This window comes from Mustela putorius, unplaced genomic scaffold, assembly GCF_011764305.1.
Source record: "Mustela putorius furo isolate JIRA1106 unplaced genomic scaffold, ASM1176430v1.1 tig00003899_pilon_pilon_pilon, whole genome shotgun sequence".
Classification (NCBI taxonomy): Eukaryota; Metazoa; Chordata; class Mammalia; order Carnivora; family Mustelidae; genus Mustela; species Mustela putorius.
The window spans coordinates 4,026,253-4,047,810 of NW_025422048.1; the positions used below are offsets into that span (position 1 = coordinate 4,026,253).

General features: G+C 48.7%; 1 protein-coding gene across 3 annotated transcripts in view; it reads right to left on the reverse strand.

The window, feature by feature from the left end:
• Positions 1-21,558, reverse strand: part of MAMLD1 (mastermind like domain containing 1) — a 107,939-nt gene that overhangs the window by 12,879 nt on the left and 73,502 nt on the right. The gene's annotated exons all lie outside the window — the stretch shown is intronic.

Here is a 21,558-nt window from a genome sequence, read left to right on the forward strand (position 1 = left end):
AGAAAATTCAACTGACCTTACACTTCTAGGAGCTTGGCGTGATGCGCTGGGCACTTGAGAGATGGTATCTAGTGAAGACCATGCTGGCCTCTCTCCCAGCTGAACGTTAATGATAAATGGAGCCTCACCCCTGATTTAAGCACATCTATTCATCCCTTTCAACACTGTTGCATTAATAAAACCCATCGGTAGAACAGAATGGGATCATATCCACACTGTACAAATAACATCAACTAACAAAGAAGCAGAGGTAGGAGGTGGGGTACAGACCTGGATCTGATTTACAGAGTGGCTAAGACCCAAGCAACTCCTGGGTTTGGAAGCCCAGAGGCTCCTTCTCTGCACCAGAAGAGGAGCAGTCCAAGGTGTCCTCCTTCCTCTACACTGGGGCATGAAGCAAAGGTCATGACATCCAGCTGCTTGGCAAGGAGTAGATGGCTAACTCTATAAATTATTGACTAGATCAGATATCAGTCCAGTCTTCTCCACCATGGAGACTTGGAAGCAGGTAAATGTGTATTCACAAGGTTAGGGGTGTTTACTATAATTCCACCGGCTTCTGGGAGTTTGCAGATTTCTAGGCTGAATCATCCAGGAGTTCAGGCAAGGAATCTTGAGCTCTTTCCTTTCTTCTCTCTGGCCTTTATTAACCGTGTAACAGAGGTGAGCAGAGAAAGCCCAAGAGAAGGAACTGGGGAGGGGAAATATGCCAGAGACTCAGAGCCCACAGTCCTTCAGGGACTCTGCCGACTTCAGAAGTCAGCTCCGGTCCTTCAAGTCACAGGCGAGATGAAGGTACACGGGTACTAAATATTATACAGAGAGCCCAAAGAGGTCAAGGCAGAGCTGTAGAAGAAGCTGGCTCTTTGGGAAAATTGGTGAATGTCCCTACATATCAAACAGAAATGACAGGAGACCATTTGGTAAATTTGAAGTAATGCATTGGGAAAACAGGAAAAATGTCATGTGAGTTAGACTTTTTGGCTTTTTGCTTGGCATTTCCCTACTGGGCCAAGTGCAAAAGGGATTTCAATATATCACAACCATGTGTCTATTAATAATAATACAAGAAAGCCATACAGCTCAAGTCTCAGATTTTCTAAGGAGTAAAATCCCGGAAGCTCTATAAGTAGCATCGTCTACCAGAATGTTCTGAGATGATGTTGAATCATCCTCCCTCTCTATACCTGGGCGGTCCAGCATCATAGCCATTGGCCACATGTGGCAACTGAGAACTTGAATTCTTAATTTTATTTACTTTTAATTGATTTAAATAACCACATGGGGTTGCTGGCTAAGTACTGGAGAACACAGCTCTTTGGCATAGGGGCTTTGGAGAAAGAAGGTCTGGGCTGGAATCACGGACTTGCCACTTCTTAGCTATGTCACTGTGAGGAAGTTACTGACTCCTCTGTGCCTCAACTTCCTCATCTATAAAAGAGAGGTTATAGTTGTACATTATGCATAGTGTGGTAGGGGTTATGAAGATTACTTGAGTGAACACAAATTCACAAGCGCCTGTTACATGCACTCTCTGAAGATGAGCTACTGGTAGTCTTCATTACCAATAATGCCTCTGCCTTGTATTGAGCAACTGCCCAACGTCATTCATTAGTAAATGCCAGAGTCTGGACTGGAACCCAGATATTATCTGACTTCAAAGCCCATGCCCTGAGTTTTGCATGATCAAATTTCCCAACTGAAGCCATTGCCATTATGATAAGCAGACCTGCAGGGAGAAGATTCTGGAAGGCCGCTAGGGTTCTACAGCTGTGGAATGGCTGCTGGGTTGGCTACGGTGTGACCTACGTGTCCTTCTTGCAACAGCTGTATCCTAAAATTAGGAGAACTCGAAGTTGGGGTATTTCTGTTAAGACCACGAGGTGCAGGGGCTGAGAGGGAACTAAGGCTCACTGAAGAGATTCTGCCAAGAACTCTAAGGTAGCACCAATCCCACCCGCTGGGTGGAGCTTTCCCTTAAATTTGCATTTTGTTCAAGTGTCCTTGAAGCAGAGTATTCCCTATGCAAGAGCTGGAAGAGTTTGAGCTTTTTTGGATTTTTTTTCCCTTTATAAATGTATAGAATTTAACTTGAATTTTTCAAAGTTTAAATATCCGGGGCTGACTAATATTGATGGGTTAAACCCATTAATTCACTTGGTCAAATCAAGATCTCAGACTTGGAATTTAATCACAGGATTAAGTTCAACTGGTAAACTGCTACTTTGCTGAGAGAGCACAAAAAGGCAAATCAATAATGTATACATCAGTTAAGGAATGAAGGAAAAAATGGTATGCAGCATGAATCCCAATGAGGAGGCAGGTGGCCTGCGAACCACACAAGCTAGAGACTGGTGTGCTCCTCGGGGTCTCCCATAGAGCCAGGAGCAGGGCACGTCTGCAGTCCACTGCTGATATTTTGGCTGGCCATTTTATCTGGGGCCCTTTTGTAGTGTGGCCAGAGCTGCTGGGTAATTAGCTAGGAAAACTGGGGTTGGTCAGGGCAGGTGGGCCCTGGAAAACATCCCAGGAGCATGGTGAGGTCACAAGCATTGCTGTGGAGAACTTCAAGGGCTGGGTAAAGGGGTAGGGCATCAAGGCTTTCTGGAATCCAGAGCTTCAGCAGCCAGGAGAGGCCTGTGGCTCAAGTTGCTCTGACAGATTCTGGAAGGTTTCTAGGGTCTCAGGATGATGACAGTGATGTTAACACTTACCGTGTGCTGACCATGTACAATGTGCCAGGCACTGAATTAAATGTAATCCCCTTGAATTCCCAAGACAATCCTGAAAGATGGGTACCATTACTATTCCTTATTTTATAGGGGGGAAAATAAGGTTCACAGAAATGAAGTAACTTGCTCCAAGTCCACAGCTAAGTAAGGGGCAGAGCTGGAAGCCAAACCTGGGTCTGACCTACTCCCAAATCCAGGCTTTTAATTACAAACACTAACCATGCAATGTCCAAAGCCTAACCCTCATGCTTATGAGTCCTCACATTCTTTCCCCTCCAGGGTCTCCCTGCTGGGTCCAGTGAGCACTGCTGATAGGCCCCAGGGTGCCAAAGGAGCCATCCAACTAACCATCACATTTGGGCAACCGAGGAAGGGAGCGGCAGGATTTCCTTTGGAGACTTCCGGATTTAGACAACCAATTTAATGCAAGCATCCAACTTCACTCCCTCCCAGAGCCCCACTAAAAATGTGGTAAGGGTTTTGTTTTGTTTTTAAAGACACAATCTCACAAGGAGAAGGAGAACAGGAGAGAAGACAACCGCACCACAGTTTCCCAAGTTAAAGAATAGCTAGAAACAAGGTTAACTGACTATGCAGCCCCAGGAAACTGAATCACAAGACATCAGAGGGGAAGGTGGAAAAACAGCTTGGCGGGGATGGCCAAATCTCCACTGGGTTCAGCCCCAGGTTGTCTCTGGAAGGGAAACCAAGTGGTTGGAGGGGCCAAAGCAAAGGGAAAGAGCCTGGATCCCCGCCCCCCTCCTCGTCCGGGAGTCGCTGCTGAATTCCTGCTCTGCTTTCTAGATCCTGCTCCCTGGATCAGCTGAGGACACCCACTTCGCCCCAAAAAGGTGTCCTGTGTTGACCTATGCCTGGAGGCTGGAGGACTTGGAGGCAGGCTGTGGCAAGCTTGAAATCTATATCTCTTCCGGGTGTCTAGTACCATGCCCATGACTCTGCCAGGCATCCCGATGGTGGTGGGCTCTATACATGCCCCAGTCCATTGTGCCTTGGGCCACCGACTTCCCTAAAAGGGGAGCTGGGGGCGGACAGTGACCAAGACTACTCAGCTTCCCTTCTGGAAGCCTTCAGCACAAGCTTAATGCATAAGCAACAAAGAGCCTGAGTACCACTATTAGCTTGTGCTCACTGCTCAGTTCTTCAACATGAAATGACTGCTTGTTTAAGATTTCATTCATAAGTGATGAAACTATCTAGAAATGCAAGAGAATGATGACGTCGGAATCAAGAGAGTGGTTGCCTCTACAGAGTGGAGAGGCTGGGATCACAAGAGGCACAAGGGGATCAACTTGGGGAGGGTTAGGGTTAGGTTAGGGCAACATTCTACTTCTCAACCTAATTGTGTTGACACAGGGTTTCACTTTATACTTCTTTAAACTGGACGTAGAGACCTTGTGCACTTTTCTGTGTCTACGCTATCTTTCACAATAAAAGATAAAGCTATATACAAAGCTGGTGAAATAATGTGAAAGACATAGCTCTGCATAGAAAACATAACAAGGGGCACCTGGAGACCTTAGTCAGTTAAGCATCTGATTCTTGATTTTGGCTCAGGTCATGATCTCATGGTTCTGAGATCACTTGGGGCTCTGTGCTGGTTGTGAAGCCTGCTTGAGATTCTCCCTCCCCCTCTCCCTCTCCTTCAGCCCGCCCCCTGCTCATGTGCTCAGTCATTCAAATAAAGAAATACATCTTTTTAAAAAAGAAAAAGTAATGAAATGCTATATCACAACATATTAACAGTGTTTATTCCTGGCTTATTTATATATCATATATTTATATATTTTAGTACCTCATGGAGTTTGTGTTTTCTCTATACTTGCCTGTACTTTCTAAGTTTACTCCAAAGATTACTCTTGTAATCAAGAGACTGGAAAATGAAAAGGTCCCCACCGAAAATTGAAATTAATGAAGATCAATGCAAAACAGATGGGAGGAGCCCTCTGTGGAAATCTATGCAGACAATAACTACCTAAAGAGATTGGTGACTGCCTGATCTACCTAAGAAGAGCTGGAAGCTCACCAAGAGGCCTAGGATGCCTTCCTAGAGTTGGCTCTTGAAGTCAGGAGAGTCGTTATCTCTGGGGAGTGGGATGGATACACAGATGGCTACTAAGATATTTTCAATGTTCCATTTCTTAACCTGGTTGGTGGGTACATGGCTATTGGTCTTACTATCATATGCCTTATATGCTCTTCTGTACATAGCATACAGATTCAAGAAAATCAGGATTAGAAAAAAACAAAAACAAACAGGAACCATGTAAATAGAAAACACAGTGCTATGTCAAAGGAACAACTCAAATTCATAAAAAATCATCAGTTTACAGGTTAGGAGAAAGTCGCTTTGGAATTTCAACCCTATTTTCTTTTTCAAGGCCAACCCCAGCTCTCTGGAGATGCCCCAGTCCGACAAGTTTAGGGTGGGGTCAAGGTTGGGAGGACCTAGCACCGCACACTCTTCATGAGATTGATGGTTGGTCTGGTGTCGGTTCTCTGACCCCTGGTGAGGATGCCAGTACTTCCGGAGCTCAGGATTCCCCAGATTTTGTCCACATGGATGTGCAAATATGTATTCTAACTACAAATGGGCCCATGCTCTCTGACTCTGCCTCTTTCTCATAACTGACTGGCCGGTCTCCTTCCTTTCCGACCTTTATGGCTGTGGGACATCATTCTTTACTTTCTTTTTACTGGAACCCTCATCTTCTGTCTTCTTCTGACCCATTCTGTCTCCCTGGGGCTGCCTCCTCGCTCTCTCACCCTAGAACTTTTGTAACTTGAAGGGAAATGAGAGGTCAACCAATGCGAGGCACCATTTTCTGTAGACGGAGAGGTCCATGGTTTGCTCAAGACTGACAAGCAATGGATAAAACTGGTTCTGGACAAACCACCTTGGTGATCATGGTATCCCTCCTGCCAGGTAGATATAGTGGTTGCCAAGGGCTGCAGGCAGTGTGTCACAGACAGTTATTGTTTAATGGGGACAGCATTTCAGTCTTGCAAAATAAAAAGAGTTCTGGATGTGGATCGTGGAGATGGTTGCACAACAAAGGGAAGGTACTTAATATCACTGAGCTGTACACTAAAAGATTACCATTTTTATGTCATGTGTATTTGAGCACAATTAAAAAAAAATCAGAGGAAAGAAGGTGGTCAAGCAAGCTAAAGATGGAGAGTCGGAGAGTCTGAGAGACACAGAGAGCACCTAGTTCCGCTGATTTGCAGGGACTCGGTCTTTGGGAGTGGCATCCGGCAATGCCACCTTCTGAGAAATACTGGTTGCTACCAATTCCCTACTTGGTAGGTAGAAACTCTGGGGCTCATGGTAGTGAAAAACGTGGCCCCAAGTCAGAGAAGACTAGAACTCGGCACAACTGATTCCCAGTCCAGGGTGCCTCCTTGCAAGGCTGCTATCCAAAGGAAGCCACTGTCCCTGGTCTAAGTGCTAGGACAGGAGGAAAGAAGAGTGGCGGGTAGCGTGTGCAGTGTTGGTGTGTGGCCGGGTGGAAACATATCTATATGCAAGGCAGATGGCATGAGGAAGAGAAAAGAGTAGACCATACAAAGTTAGCTGCTTTCAACCTCTCTGTGATTCTCAGAGAGAGCCAGGAGAAAGGGCAGCCCATGTTTCTGAGTTAAACAGGCAGAGTGGTTCTGTGAAAGTCTGGGAATGGCCTGAAGCCTCAGGGCCTGGATTCGGGTGAGGGGTGGTGTGGGGCACTCTCCAAATGTGTTTTTGAAGAGAAGAAGCTTCTGGAGGCCATGGTGAACACCTCCAGAGGAAGCCTGGACAACTGGGCCTTCAGTATAGCTTCCTCTGAGATGTTCAGATGTGAGGCCCAAAAGAAGATACCTCATGGCATACTGGCCCTGCTGTGTCTCACTCCCTGACTCTCTGAAATGTCTGTCTTCTTCTCGTCCCACCGGCAAGAGCCAGAACTCAGTAGCAAGAGATCTCACTGAGCTAGGCCCTGCCAAAAGCCAGGCCAGCCTGGCCCTTCGCTTTTCCAGGAACAAAGGAACAGCCTCGTTCCTCTCTTTTCCCCCACTGGCCCACACATCCCAGCCTTCTGGCCTCTGGCTTCCCCTATGCTTCTTTACAGATCTCTAGTCCTTGCACATATGTTCTAGCCAATAGCATATAGAAATGGCCACTTAGCCCAGATTCTACCATGTTAAGTTAACAGCCTGGGCTCTGAGAGTTGTCACACACTGGCACAGGGGAGGGGCTCTTCCCCCAGAGAATTTGGAGGACACTCCCACCTGCTCTCAGCAAAAAGCCCATCTACTCGGCTTGGCGGTACATGATCTGAGAACTAATGGAACCCGGTTAAGCCAGTGGCACCAATCAACGAAGGAAGTGGTGAAGGGCAAGGAAAGAGCCAGCGGGGGAGTCAGGAGACCTGGGGTCTCGGCTTAGTTCCTCCTTATGCTTGGCATCCAGGTAGACTCAGGTAAGTCCCATTGTCTCTCTAAGGCTACTTTTTCATGCAGAAAGTAAGGCAACGACAGCGCCCACTGTCAGGGGCTGTTGTGAGAATGGGCTGGAAGGACAAGGGGAAATTCCTCCATATGGGCTCCGGGCAGTACCTGCACAGGGAAGGGCTAGTTCCACCTTCCGTCCCCACTCCCCCTTCTGGCTTGGAAGCTGGGCCACCTGAGTGTAGCCCGGGCTTTGCTATTAACATTCTGAGCTTGAGAAAGTCCCTTTCCTTTTGTGTCTATTAAGATGGTGGGTTTTTTGTTGTTGTTGTTGTTGTTGTTGTTTTGTTCTGTTAATATGGTTCATTACATTGAATGATTTTCATAGGTTGAACCAGTCTTGCTTTCCTGGGATAAAGCTCACTTGGTCACAGTGTATAATTCTTTTATATGTTACTGGACTGACTTGCTAGGTTTGTTTTTGTTTTTGTGTTTTTTTTTTGAGTTTTTGCATATTTGTTCCTAAAGGGTATTGGTCTACTTTTCCCTATTAGGTCCTCCCTGTGTCCTCTTCTGTAAAAGGATGTCATTGACCTAGACAACCTCCAAGGTTTCTTTCAATATTCATGTTCTCTGATGTTGTGATACAAAGGCGACTAAGACAGAGATTCTTAGGCCCTAGACAAGCTTGGACTCTTCCTTGTGTAGTCAAGAGGCTGAAGATTCATTTTGCTGATTTCTCAAATGACTTTAGTCTCTTCAGTTGACCTCACATGCAAGGCCCAAGCATCTTTAGATGCTTAGGATGGAAACTAAAGCCAGCCAGCCAATTCATTTTAAACGTCTTCCAAATGCATATGGTTGTATTTTCCTAGACCTGGGGTCAAAGAGTGAATTAAACAAACAAGGAGAAAGGGGGAAGGGAACCAAGAATCCAAACACTGAACGGAGAGGCAGGGAAGAAGCACAGTCCACCTACAAACCAATCAAACTAGCCTTGGCCTCATTCTCCAAAGTAGCCAATTTGGCGCTACCCTTGCACTGGTTCCTGTCACTATCTGTCCACCCCAAACTCAAGGAAGGGCCTGTCCTGTCATAGCTACTGCAGGAAGGATACGGTGATGTGGAGATCTGCTCAGATCTCCTGCCATGGGGGGGAACCATTGGCTGATAGCCTTCAGGAGCCATCCCTTTGGCTTTGTCACCATATGTGGCCCTGACCCCACTCCCAACCATTGTAGGAACATGGCAGGTATACTAATGTAAGCCCACTCCTGTGAGGTATGGGACTTTTCCAGCGGCAACTCTGGCTCAAGGACTCTCCATTGGCCTTGCTGAAACTTTCCTGGAGCTGCACTGCAGTTCAAGGTTGTTCTTATCCAGTCCTTCTCTGGTACCCAGTCGTCACGGACCACCTGCACTGTGGGCAGAGGCTTCTCTCACCCCAATGCACGTCTTAGGCTTCTAACCCCATACTGAAGACAGACACAAAGGAGCACGTGGCTACTCAGTTCTTCTTCCTGCCCCCAATACAAAGAAAACCCTTCCTCCCAACCACTCCTTACACTGCCCGGGAGGTGCCACAGGGAGCAGTGAGCAACGCAAGTAGTGCTCCCCTGTCTCTTCCCTTACACACTTGGCTCACAGCTCAGAGACTTAATTTCTGTCTGAGTTTTATTGGAGTTTCCAGAATTTCCTGGGCCAGATATCTCTTTCTGTTATTTTCCTTCCTCAACCCAGTTATAAGCTGGGCTACACAAGTCATGGGGAAACGCTGGACATGTCCAGCAGCCCTCAGTAAATACAGTACACTGCCCCGAAGAGAAAGTTCTGGTAGCTACCGTACTGCTCATTGAAGCTTTGCAACCCAGTAAATGGGTGGATTACGGGGCTGTTCTGAAGAAATGAGGTCTAGCTCTGGGAACCAGAAAGGCAAACATATGCATGACCTATCACTAATGCTGGATGAACAGACGTCCTTTTTGATGTGTGGACATCCAATGAAAAAGGGTCCATCAGTTACACTAAACTTAGATAGTGTCTTCAAAGTCAGTATGTGCAGGATATACTGCTAGCTAGTTTGTGGACTTTAGTAAATAATTGGCTTTCTCTGAATAAATTCATTTAAGGGTTTAGTTTATTGTAAAATTATATTTAATAGCAGAGTTTTACAGCAGTGGTGATAAACTGTCAAGAGCACATGAAGTTCATATCCCGTCCCCAGATTTGAAGCCGTGTGCCTGCTTCAAGAGCAGAATTTATGAGCTCAGGACCTGTGCTGGGAATCAGGGGACGCCAGGAGTTACTCAGAGCCAATCACTTCATGACCTTGTGGGACTGTGGGACTCCCATACCTCAGTAGAAAAGTGAGGGGTTTACCCAGATCAGCTTTCTGGACCTGGCTGCCTGGAGGGGCGTCTCTCGCTTTCCCCCAACTGCCCATCTACAAACCAGATGCGCGTGGGACAGGAAGGAGATGGGTACTCAAGGGGCTGCTGTGTAGGGCCAGGAGACCCAGGGGTCTGGTAGGTAGGGAGGTCCCCTAGGCCCCTGATGTACCAGACTGCCAGAGAGGAGGGAGACAGAGGCTCCTAAACTGTCCGTGCCATTGCCAAGGACACTAGGGTTCTCCGTGGTGTGTGTGTGTGTGTGTGTGTCTGTCTGTCTGTCTGTTTGCTTCCTCTGGAACACCTGTCATCCTGTCTTGTAAAACGTATAGTGTAGTCATCTAGTACTGTAGCTGCAGCCTGCTCAGTCAACCTTTTATATATTTGTGCGACACGTATTTACTGAAACACCGAAACGAAGATTCCTGGTATAGCTTGATAAGTGCAGAGTGTTTGAGAACACACAGGAGAACCCAACCTAGTCTGGGTGGTGGTTTCATGGCAAAACCGAGCTTTCAGCTGTGACCCGAAGGATGACGAGACGCTGGCCAGGTGAGGGACTCCGGGAAACTGGCAAAGTTCTCAAATCAACTTGATCTATGTCATAGCCATACCCAGGGCCACTCCTCTCTGAAGACCCAACTAACACCCAGGTTGTGGATATTTGGGGGAATGCTTGCAACATGAGGCTTAAGGCTATGGGTTAAGACGGGGCTGTTTTCAGGAGCCCCATGGTCTTCCCAAGGAGCACGGTGCTCTATGGGCAGTGAAGAGGATGGATTGACGATCTTCACAATTCAGTTCCTAACTATTAAATTCTAGAAGCTTGTTAACCTTCCAAAAGCCCTAAGGTGTCCTGGGACATGAGGACGGTGCATCACCTGCTGTTTCCTAGATTGGAGCTGAATCCCTTTGGGGAGGGAGTAAACAGGCTTCCTATAGCAGTTTGGGAGGCCTGTGCTTGGGAAGGAGGGGGCAGATGGATGTGGATGGCGGAGGAGGTCAGTTATGACGGCTCAGTCGGCCTTGCTCGCCCCTATAAGCTTTGGCGGAACCTGGTGTCACCCAGGGCTCTAGAAGTGGGGCGCTCCGCTCCACTCCCACGAAGTGGCGTAGTAGACATGCAATCAGGGTGTTCTGGGAAAGAAGCCTCCTTGTTTTTCCGACAGAGCTTCTAGAAGTGACTCTCTCTCCAGCTCGGCTGGATGAGGGAAGAGGAAGCCTGGAGCCCCTGGAGCTGCTGGCAGCTGTGTGTGCCCACAAGGGGGAGCCAGCTTGAGGATGAAGGACCAGGACCAGAGCGCAGGAAAGAAACAGCTTCCTCTGTAACTGTTGAGCTACCGATTCAAATCACCCCTGAAGTGGACCCAACCTCTGGACTTGCACTTATAGGACTCAGTCAGCTCCTTTCACTGGCCAAGACAGTATGAGCTGGTTTTCCTGTCATTCGTGACCCAGACCTCTGAGTTCATGAGGTCCGGGTTATACTTCCAGCCTCCCGTTGGAGAGCATCCCATTCCCAGTGATGAAGCCCAGGGCTTGTTGGACACTGGTCAGCCTCAAGCCATGCTCCTTTGTGCCCGGACCAGTTTACAAAGAAATCTACCACACATGAACCGCGCGTGCGACCTGCTCCGGTAAAGGCGGCTGGTGCGGGTCAATGATGACAGATCATTCAGATCTCAAGCGAGCTGCTCAAGCTCTTAACTGCTCTGTTTTGCATGAGCTGAGTGCGATACACATTTTAGAAGCCGAACTACATTAAGGATTCCTAGTTCATATCCGATTCCAAGTAACTCGAATATGTACTTTGTGGGTTTCTGTGAGGAAAATAATTGATGGTCCAAACTGGAAGTCATCTATAGAAAATAGGCAGGGCTAGCTCCTAAAAGCAATTATTGGCATTGAGCTCCTGAATTTTTAAATCCCTTGAAAAGTCTGACAACATACCAGAAAGTAGAGATTTCAGAGGTAATAACTGTAAACAAAATATTAAAAGCCCATAAGCGGTGTTGCCAAGTAGGATGCTGATGGCTCTTGAGACAATCATGAGGGCTCATTCCAGTTTCTCATCCCTAGTCCAATATTCTGTCACAGACTTTATTTACCCCGAGAGTGGGAAATAGACACAAGTCAAGTGCAAGTTTACAGAGAAACACTCGGCTTTCGGGTACCTCTTCTGGGAGTGGGGAGGTATATAGGTTGGAGTTTGCCTGGAAAAGGAGCTCAGGCAGGGCCAAGAGGAGATGCTGCTGGCACCACGGCAAATGAGATTTTGGGAGGCAGGAACAAAGCGTGACCTTCCCGTTCCCTTCTGAATGGGACTGATAGGGCAGGAGCATTTCGCTCAGTTGAGTAAAGCCTCACCCACCCCGAGGGTCTCACTCCAGTGCCTTACGCTCAGGTCAGAGGCAAGCCTCCAGGACAGGGGTGAAGAACTGGGGAGAGAAGACTCGGGGGGTAATGTCATGCTTGTCTTCAAATCTCTCAAGGACCCTGAGGTCAGAAGACCTTTCTAGCGGGTAGCGGGAAGGAATCTCCTTGTAATGTAATTAGTCTGCCAAGGAAGACACTTCCAAATGAAAAACTAATGAAGCAAATAAAAGACACAAACAATACAGCTGTCAAAATGACAAACAAAACAAAACCCTCAAACTGTCATTTCCACAAAGAATGTAAAAATCCACACTCGTGAGCTAGTGAAGAAAACCTCTTAATGCTTTTGTTTTAACTTTTTTGAAATTTTTAAACCAAGGGTGAGAGCTTATTCAAAGACAACTGGAACTTAGAAGAACTTCTAAGTTACAACTGAAGCCTGAAGAGAGAAGAACATAGGCTGAACGGCCTTCAAAATGGGCTCGTTTGACACTGCGCTCGCCAGAGGGAAACAGCAGACTTAGAAATAGGCTGTGGGTCAGGAAAGGCACTCGCTTTGCTCTCAGGACTGGCTGAAACACACTGGTTTCTGTGGGGAATACTTGTGCCAGCTCCGAGTGGCACGAAAGGATCTCACATGTGGTGGTGGTGGGGGGGGGGGACAGTGGTAAGAGTGGCCTGCATCGGGGCGCCTGGGTGGCTCAGTGGGTTAAAGCCTCTGCCTTCGGCTCAGGTCATGATCCCAGGGTCCTGGGATGGAGCCCCGCATCTCTGCTCTGCTCTCTGCTCTGCAGGGAGCCTGCTTCCTCCTCCTCTCTCTCTCTGCCTGCCTCTCTGCCTACTTGTGATTTCTGTCTCTCAAATAAATAAATAAAATCTTAAAAAAAAAAAAAAGTGGCCTGCATTTCCAAGCCAACTTTTTTGGGGGAGGGAGGGGCGGTTCTTATGTGCTGCTGTCACTGTGCTATGCGAAATGGCTGCCAGAGGTCCTGTTCTGTCTTTCCACGATGCATCAAACGATGACCACCAGCACCACAGAACAGCCAGTGCAAACCACTCCTGGGGGTGAGCAACTGTGGGTGCGTTAGGGGTTGGAGGAACCCTGTGTTCTCAGATCTCACTCTTGGGGAATGCCAGGCACAGCTGGACCAGAAAAATGCAGCATGGTCGGAGCTGGGGGGTGGGGGGCGGCCCCATGTGAGAGACTGAGTTCCTCAGCCTTGAAGTCTGCGAGTTTCTACCCCTAATTACTCGGAAACACTCAAAAATAGTCCCAAGAGCCTAATTCAGCAACACCAGCAGATGTAATTCATCTGTCTCATCCCCCCTTCCTGCCAGCTTCCATTCATTCCTCCAAAGGGCCGCTCAGCTCACTTTGACAGAGCCGGAGAAGCCTTCTTCCTTGTTGATATCAAGTGGTGCTGCAGACAAGACCCAAATAACTGATTACAACGTGAACCTCACCAAGCCCTGAAATGTGGAAACCAAATGTCTTGGGAGCTGGGCACGTGAGTTGGGACACAAGAAGCAGGTGTGTCGACTTTTTCAAAAGTCATCTGGGCCTTGGTCAGAGGCCCTCACTTCCTACTTTGTGTGCCAGAGTCAAGGCCTTAGGAGCTGGCTCACATTGTGGTTGAGAACCTTAACTTCTTCCAGAGCTCTACTCCAGGGCCCGGCACTTGCTCCAGAGGGAGAGTTTGCACAGAAAGCTAGTCACACATGGTGAGTCCCCAGCATCATCCTGTTGGCTCTTGCATTAATCAGCAAGCTGTGAATCATCGTAGTATGTCTAGACTTGTAGACGCACCGGAGGACCAAGGAAGCAAGTGGGGTTTCTTAAACCCAGTCAGAAGCAGAGATAATGTTTCTTCCTGTCTATGGTCGCTTCTCCGTTCCCTGACCCATGTGTTGTCATGTCTCCAAAATACCCAGAAAGGACAGAAATTGCCTTCAACTGACCAAGAAAGTGATTTCTAAGTGCTGGCTACGCACCTCACTAGACATCCAGAAACCCCAGCTGGCTCACGAAGATGATAGGCACCCACGTAGTCACTACAGCGCCTGTCTTGGACAGAAAACATGTAGCTCGGCCCAAGGCCATCTTTGCCTTGCACACTCATATTATTCGAAAACAAAATATTCTTTCTGATGAGGACAGGATTGACAAGTGCTTCAAAACTCAAGTCTTTCTTTTTTTGTGGTAAAAGTTGCCATTTGAACCATTTTAAGTGCAACCATCCTCACCATCCATCTCCAGAACGTGTTCTTCAACCCAGACTGAAACTCTAGACCCCCGTTAAGCAGCAACTTCCCCTTTTCTCTCCCCCAACCCCAGGCATCTACCGCACTGCTTTCTGTCTCTATAAATTCGCCTACTCTAAGTACCTACAGGAGTGGACTCGTACAGCATTTGTCCTTTTGTGTCTGGCTTCTTCCACTGAGTATAATGTCTTTAAAACTCATTCACATAGTAGCAGGTGTCAGAATTCCCTTCCTCTTTAAGACTACATAATAGTCTGTAATAAGGACAGATAAACTGTGCTTACCCATTCACTGGTTACGGGCATTTGGGTTCTTCTCACCTTTGGGCTGCTATGGAAAGAGCTGCTGTAAACACTGGTGAACAGATTTCGGTTCAAGGACCTGTTTTCAGTTCTTTGGGATCTATGCCAATGAGTGAAATTGTTGGGTCATATAGTAATTCTATGTTTGCATTTTGAGAAACTGCCATACTATTTCCCACACTGGCCACGCCAGTCTCTATTCCTACCCATGGTGCCCACGATTTCCAATTTCTCCACATTCTCACCAGTGCTTGTGATTTTCTGTTTTGTTTTTTGTTTTGTTTTGTTTTAAATAATAGCCACCCTAATGGGGGTCAACATTTTCTCTGTTTTCATTTTCCAGAGCTTGTTTTTGAAAGTGTGGCCTGATAGAGTGAAAGGGTCATGGAATCATTCCCACTGACTCCCACTCAGAGGAGGCTGGGGGCCTCCCACACCTTTCAAAACTCGGTCACCTGGAAATATACGATCATCACTCAAAACTGTAAACGAGGAGTCCACCTTCATCTATTGGCCTAGAGAGTTAGCTGGCTTTGGCAAATTCTCTTCATGTACCACCCAGCCATGGACCCATGGAAAAAGTCTAGCTCCCCACAACTGTGCTCCCCTCTTCTGCTCAGGGGGGATAACCAGCTAGAACTTGCGCCTTTGGATTCAAATCCAAAGCCCCCCAGAGCAAAGCAAAATTTGGAATACTTTCTGACGAAATAGGCTATGCACCTTTTAAGCCTTCAAGGGCCATGTTGAGGCCAAAGCTGTGTGATAATTTCTTGAAGTGCCTGCTTCCCTTTTGCCTGGGTACCTAAGCTTCAACAGCCAAATCGAGCTGTGTGGGCTCGGTGCGATTCCCAGCTGCACATGTCCTAATCCAACAGGAAACTTTATTCACATGGGAGAAGGACCAAGGTATGGAAGAAAGAGAGAAACGCTGCCTCTTCACTGACTCCATTCTGTCTCAGAAGCCTGGTGGTCTGCTGGGAGGCAGGAGCACGGGAAGGCTGTGCTGGGGGCACCTGTGCCTCTGCAGTGGAAATGAGATCTCTCTGGACCTGTGCATGCATTTTGACTTTCAACAGCTCCTTTGACTTTCAACTCCTTTTGATGGGAGGGACTCAAATGAGTCAACTCATGACAACAAAACACACACACACACACACAGACAAAGCATTATCTGTCACCGTGGGCAACAACTAACGAGATCCAACAGAAATCCAAAGTTTTTCGACTCCTTAGAAAAAAACAGAAAGTTCTTTGGTGGTGAGGGGTTTGCTTTACCCATAAATAGCGTTCCATCCTCTGCCCACCCTCAAGTTCACGAGCAGCCAGCCAGGGCACACACACGGCCACGTTTAGCAGCAGGCCCAGATCTTGGGATTTGTCAACCCCCAAGGGAAAGAAGAGGCTAAAAGTACAAATGGACTCAGAAGAGGTTTCCTAAATCTGTGCTATGCGGCCATTCACGGGTTTGACAGGGAGTGGCTGCGGGGGATGCGGCGGGGAAGGGGGCAGGCAGCGGAGTCCCATTAGTGCGCATGCGCGGCTCGCCGTCCGGCCCTGCGTGTGGGGTGTTAGGGCCACAGCTGAAGCGCGCAGGCCCCCTGTGATTTTCCACTCACTCTAGACACTTTTACGTTTTGCTAACTTTTCACTTGGGATCACAACAGCAGCTCAGAGCACTTCTGTCCTCTTCTACTCTCTGAAAACCTTCCCTGGTTTTACAGCAAGAAATAAGCAGGTCGTCTCGGTAAATGCCGCAAAAGAAAACAATTTATACGCTTTGTTTCTAAACATCTCATTCTGAGCACCTCAGCTTCAGTGAAGTTCATGGTTTCTTTTCAAGTGTTTTAAGGAGAAATGAACAAACAAAAAACCCACAAAAACTTGATAGGAGGTTTCTCAAAATGGTTGTGTTTGAGCCTTCATAATGCAATCACTAAGCAATTATAAAATGCGCTCTGTTGATCTCTATGATCGAGGCCTCTGACTGGGGGCTTTTTGCACCCCTATCAGCTTCGGCGTGGACCTCACTGCAGAGACAAAAAGTACCACCGATGTTTAAAGGGTTAGTACTTGACAAGCAGTGCATTTAAAAAAAAAAAATTCTGCTTTTTGAAAAAGGGACATAGCTTTGAGGTGGAGGATCCTTAATGATTCTCAGAAACCAGAAGAGAAACAGAAAGAAAAACCAGATTCTGGGTAATATTAGTACCAAGTTCTGAGTCTGCATTTCCCAAATTCAGCGCCCAGTGGAGTTTCGTTTCATGGCCATTCAGAGTGGTTGAAACGAAACTTGGTCAACACAGAGAAACCGGTCCCTGAATTTTCAAAAATGTATGTTACACTGTGTCTAATTATATTTCCTCCCAAAGCAGCTAAAAAAAGGCTTCCCCAAACGAAATAGCGTTTTGCAGCCCAATTTAGAAAGAAAGGAAAAAGTAAGCTTGTGTGTACAGTTGTGCTCACAGACAAAATGAAGATGCTTATTCAGGAAAAGGCTGCCCCATCTGGCAGAGAAGATGCGTGTAGAGCCAGCCCAGCCGTGACCCGGGGAACCTGACTCACCGCCCCCATCCTCCCGCGCCTGGTGACAGCTTGCCCAGAGGCCTCGGCTCTTGCACTGCAGCGGGACTCACTTCCGGACTGAAATCCGTGATGCTTTGTGCCAGAATTAGTAAAAGACAAATGCAAGGAAATTTTTCTCCTAATAGGGGAGCCCTATTAGGAGGGTTCTCTCCCAGCCCTTACCCTCAAAACAAGAGAAGAACTAAAGGAAACCAGTGAAAGGACCAGCAAATCCAAGGTCACAGGTCCTCCCTGACAATATGTGGTACATCTGATTCCCGGGAGTGGGGGGGGGGGGTCCAGTACGTTAGCAAGAGAACTGTCACCTGCTTTCCAATGCTTATGAACAATTTGAGACTGGAAGGAGGCTCCCCAGGAGCACCATCACTCTCAACTCTCCTTCTCTTTTTCTTAAATTTGAATTTAAAAAAAATTAAAGTTTTTTTATACAAGTATAATTAACGCACTGTGTCATATTACTCTCAAAAGTCACATAATGTGATGAGCACCGAGTTAGCGTGTAGAATTGTTGAATCGTTACACGGTGCCTCTCCTGAATCTTTCTCGGGTGGAAAGTGGAGCCGATGTCACTTTGACAAGAAGAGACAGTTGTCTTGGTCTAGCCTGGTTTTATCATTTCTGTTTTCCATGAGGGGTCATGGTGCAAATGTAGAGATTTTAATTTGCAGTGCTAACCGAGACTGCAGTAATTAAAGGTTCTGCTCTATTGAGCAGGTGAGCACAGCCTTGGAAATTCAAACCAAGAGGAATCTTGAGTTTTGGCAAAGGTTCTTGTGGGAGGCTTCGGGAGTGGGTGTGAATGGTGGAGGGGAGGGAAGAGGAGGGGGGAGGCAGCCCTGCAGTTTCAGCAGGGGTGCTCCGAGTGCTGGCATCCATCTGGGGCCCTAAGCAAGGCTCTAAGAACACAGCGACAACAGGGGACACCCATTCCCCCAATGCCAGTGGCAAGGCAGAAGCAGCGTTTCTGCTGGCACTGGTGCTGGGTGACCAGCAAGGCTAGCCCGTGCTCGCCCTGCCATTGGCTCTCTGGGCCTATCAGCGGTCATCCTGGGAGGGAGGGGGCAGCCGACGTTCTCCCCTTGTCTCCTGCGGGGGGTGCTCAGAAAGCTATGGCCGGGCTCAGTGGCTCGGCTCTTTCCTGGGGTCACCGACTCGTGTCCTCTACTTGACTTCTCTTCCGCCACCTGGCAAATGTCCTCCGTGACCCACCGCCCCTGCTCTGCCAACAGCTAGAGAGGAACCTGGACACTGAGGCAGTCTAACCCACTCCACTGGGTTACTGGTGTTGTAAGTTTCAGGGACTTTCTAGAAAAAGCAGTAGCTAACATCCGTGGAGCATTTTTGTGCACCAGACCATACGCCCAGCGTTTGTACCTCACCTCTTTTAATCCTTCCAGCGGCGCCATTAGACAGGGATAGGAGTATCTCCAGCTTACAGATGGGGAGAGTACGACCCGGAGAGGGAAAAGAGCTTGCCAAAATCAAAAGTAACAGAGCTGGGACCGGGACAATAGGGCTCCAAATCCTGTGTCCCTTTGAACCTGGCCTCAAGCCCAGTGCAGGGGCCTGCCGCCTGCCAAGCACACCCGTCCCCCACGGCCATGTCCCCTGCCCAGTGTCATCGCCCTCAGGCCCTGGGCCCTGGGGGTGCTACCACCCCCCCCCCCGCAGCGGAGCGTAGCAAGAGGGCTCCCTTGAGGCGCCACCTCAGACCAAGCTGCCCAGACCCCCACTGCCGGCTCAGCCCGTCAGGGAGGCAAGATGGCGAGTTCTCTCGTTTCACCCACTGTCTCCGTGATTCCTGGTGTTACCGCTGCCGCGGCTAACGGGATGGGAGGCTCATGGGCAAAGGTAGAAATCATAGCAAACCCCAGAGGCGCCTCATCCCACCTTCCTCAAGGCAGGCTTGGTTCCCCTCCTGCCCTTCTCAGAATCTGTCTAAACAATGTCCTGGGCCTCTTTGGTCCATTTCTCCACAGCTGCCCCCTTCCCCTGTGCCTCGGCCTGCCTCAAGGATCAGATTTCGAGCCTTTTTGTTCTTATTCCAACTGGCCACCATCCACATCCCTCCTCCCCAGGACACTGCACTCCCAGCTCTGCAAACCATGTGCACTGGGGGCCCTCAAGCTGCTTCCTCAGTGGCCCTGTTCGCATCTCTGAGCAAATGTAAGCTCCACTCGCAGCGTTCGGACTGATTTTTGCGAGGAGCTCCTTCAAGGAGAAGGAGCCCTAAGTTTTGGAAACAAGATTCAGCTTAAGAGCAGAGAGATGTCAGAAGCCTGGGTGACACAGGGAGGCTCTGACAACCCCACACGCCAGGGCCACTTGTCCCGACTCCAAGGGGAGCCTTCATAATCCCAGGTCCGCTTTCCTTATCTGTGATTTCAAACCCCAAAAGCTCGAAAAGCCCATTTGTTTTGGTAAGTTTGGCATTGGAATTTATTTGGGGACAAAAATGGGTCGTGGACTTCGGGAACTATTCATAGTTTTCCGTAAGAATAAGGAAATGCTGCCCTAGGCTTCCAGAGGCTCACGCGATACTTGGCAAAAGCACCATATTAGCTTTCTAAAGTCCCAAATGTTCTGAATTTGGAAACGCATCCGACCCCCGAGGCAGTCGATTCCAGCCCGGGGCCCGCACCAGCCCCGACTGACCACGAAGCCTGTGCCGGGCTCTGGGCTATTTCAGCTCAGAGGGGCTGAGTGACGTTGTTCCTGGCACAGAGCCGGTCAGTGGCGGCGCCTGGACTTGAACCCCCACGCCCTCGCTTCAGCCGCCACACTGAACTGCCAGGTGGCATATGCCTTTTCCCTTCAGTGCAAACAAACGGTCCACCGAAATCGCCGGAGCTGAGAAATACGGGAGCTGGGCAAGGGGCACCAAGCGAGAGACCCCTGCCTGCGGGGTGAAGATGGCCAGTTCCCTTTTCCAGCGGGCCCGGAATTGCCTCAGTGGGGCTGAGCCCGGAACAGGGAGAAGCACGTGGTCAGCAGGTGCCACAACCGCTGCGCACCTGCAGGGAGCACCGCTCGTGTTCCGGGGCTGTCTGGAGAAGCTTCCTGGAGCGGAGGGCACCTTAGGAGCTGTAGGAGTGGGTTAGGAGTGGGTTAGGAGTGGGACAGGAGCCAGAAGGTGGGAACGGACAGCCAGGCACAGGGAATGGCAGGAATGAGGCTGCGAATGCACAGTGGGCCAGAAACTATGAGCACTCCGGGTGATAGAAGTCAAATGCCAAGTGGGCCTGAAGAGCACCGAGTCTAAGAAGGCACATGGAGCCTCTGGAAACTTCTGAGCAAATGTGAAACACAGTCAGTTCTCTGTTATATGTGGTCGCTTGAAGGTAGTGTTTGCAGTGATGGCTGCTTTATTGGGGGAAACCACTTTAAAAGTCAACTCTGAGTTCAGACAAAGAGCCAAGAGGACCTGAACTCAGAGAGGGCTAAGGTCCCTCCCCAAAGGAGGGACAAGGATGAACAGCACCCTGGGTAGGCAGGTATCTGACATGGTCCCCAGTGACCCCTGCCTCCTGGTAGTCACACCTTATGTTTGTGTCTAAAGAGCAGAATAGAGCAGAAGAGATGGGACATCATTTTCGAGACGAGGTTCTAAAGACCATGACCTCTGACTTGCTGGCACTCCCTTTCCTCTCTTGCTGGCATATTCTGTTTTGCTTACTCAGATGAAACCGGCTGCCATGTTGTGAGGTGCTCTATGAGGAGGCCCACATGGCAAGCAACCAAGGGAGGCCGCTAGCCAACAGCTCATGAGGAACCGAGGCCTCAGTCCAACCACCTGCAAGGAACTGCTTCCTGCCAACAACCTTGGCAGTGAACTTGGAAGCAGAACCTTCCTGGTTGAGCTGGAGATGACCACAAACTTACGAGCGACTCACGGTCAAAAGACCCAGCCAGGTGATGCCAGGACTCCTGGCCCACGGAAACTGCGAGGTGATACATGTGTGTTGTTGTAAGCAGATGTTTTGGAGTAATTTGTTACCCGGCAAGAGATAGCCAACACAGGCAGCGAGTGGAGCACTGACGAGGGCCACCTGCGGTCCACACCACTCAGGAAGGACCAGCTGAGTCTAGCGGTCAGATTGTAGGAGATGAGGGAGAGGGAGAAATCACAGTGATTTTGGGAAGAGCACAGGCTCTGAACTAAGACTTCCTGGTTTCCGGTTCCTGCTCTGCCCCTGGCTGTATGACGCTGGGCAAGTCATTTCAACTCTCTGAGCCTCAGTTTTTTTGTAGAATGGAGACGCTAAGAGTAACTACTTTCTACGTATCTGTCCTTTTCATTTGGAACCTGCTCAGCAGAAGTTTGCTGGGCCATTTCTAGAAGGCTCCATGTGCAAGCCTTATGCCAGCAGGGACAAGATTTAAATTCTTCGGTGCAATTTCCTTGCATCCTGCAAAGTGTCTGCTAGCCCTGGGTGAGGGAACATGCCACGTGGCCCAGGGCAGAGCCTT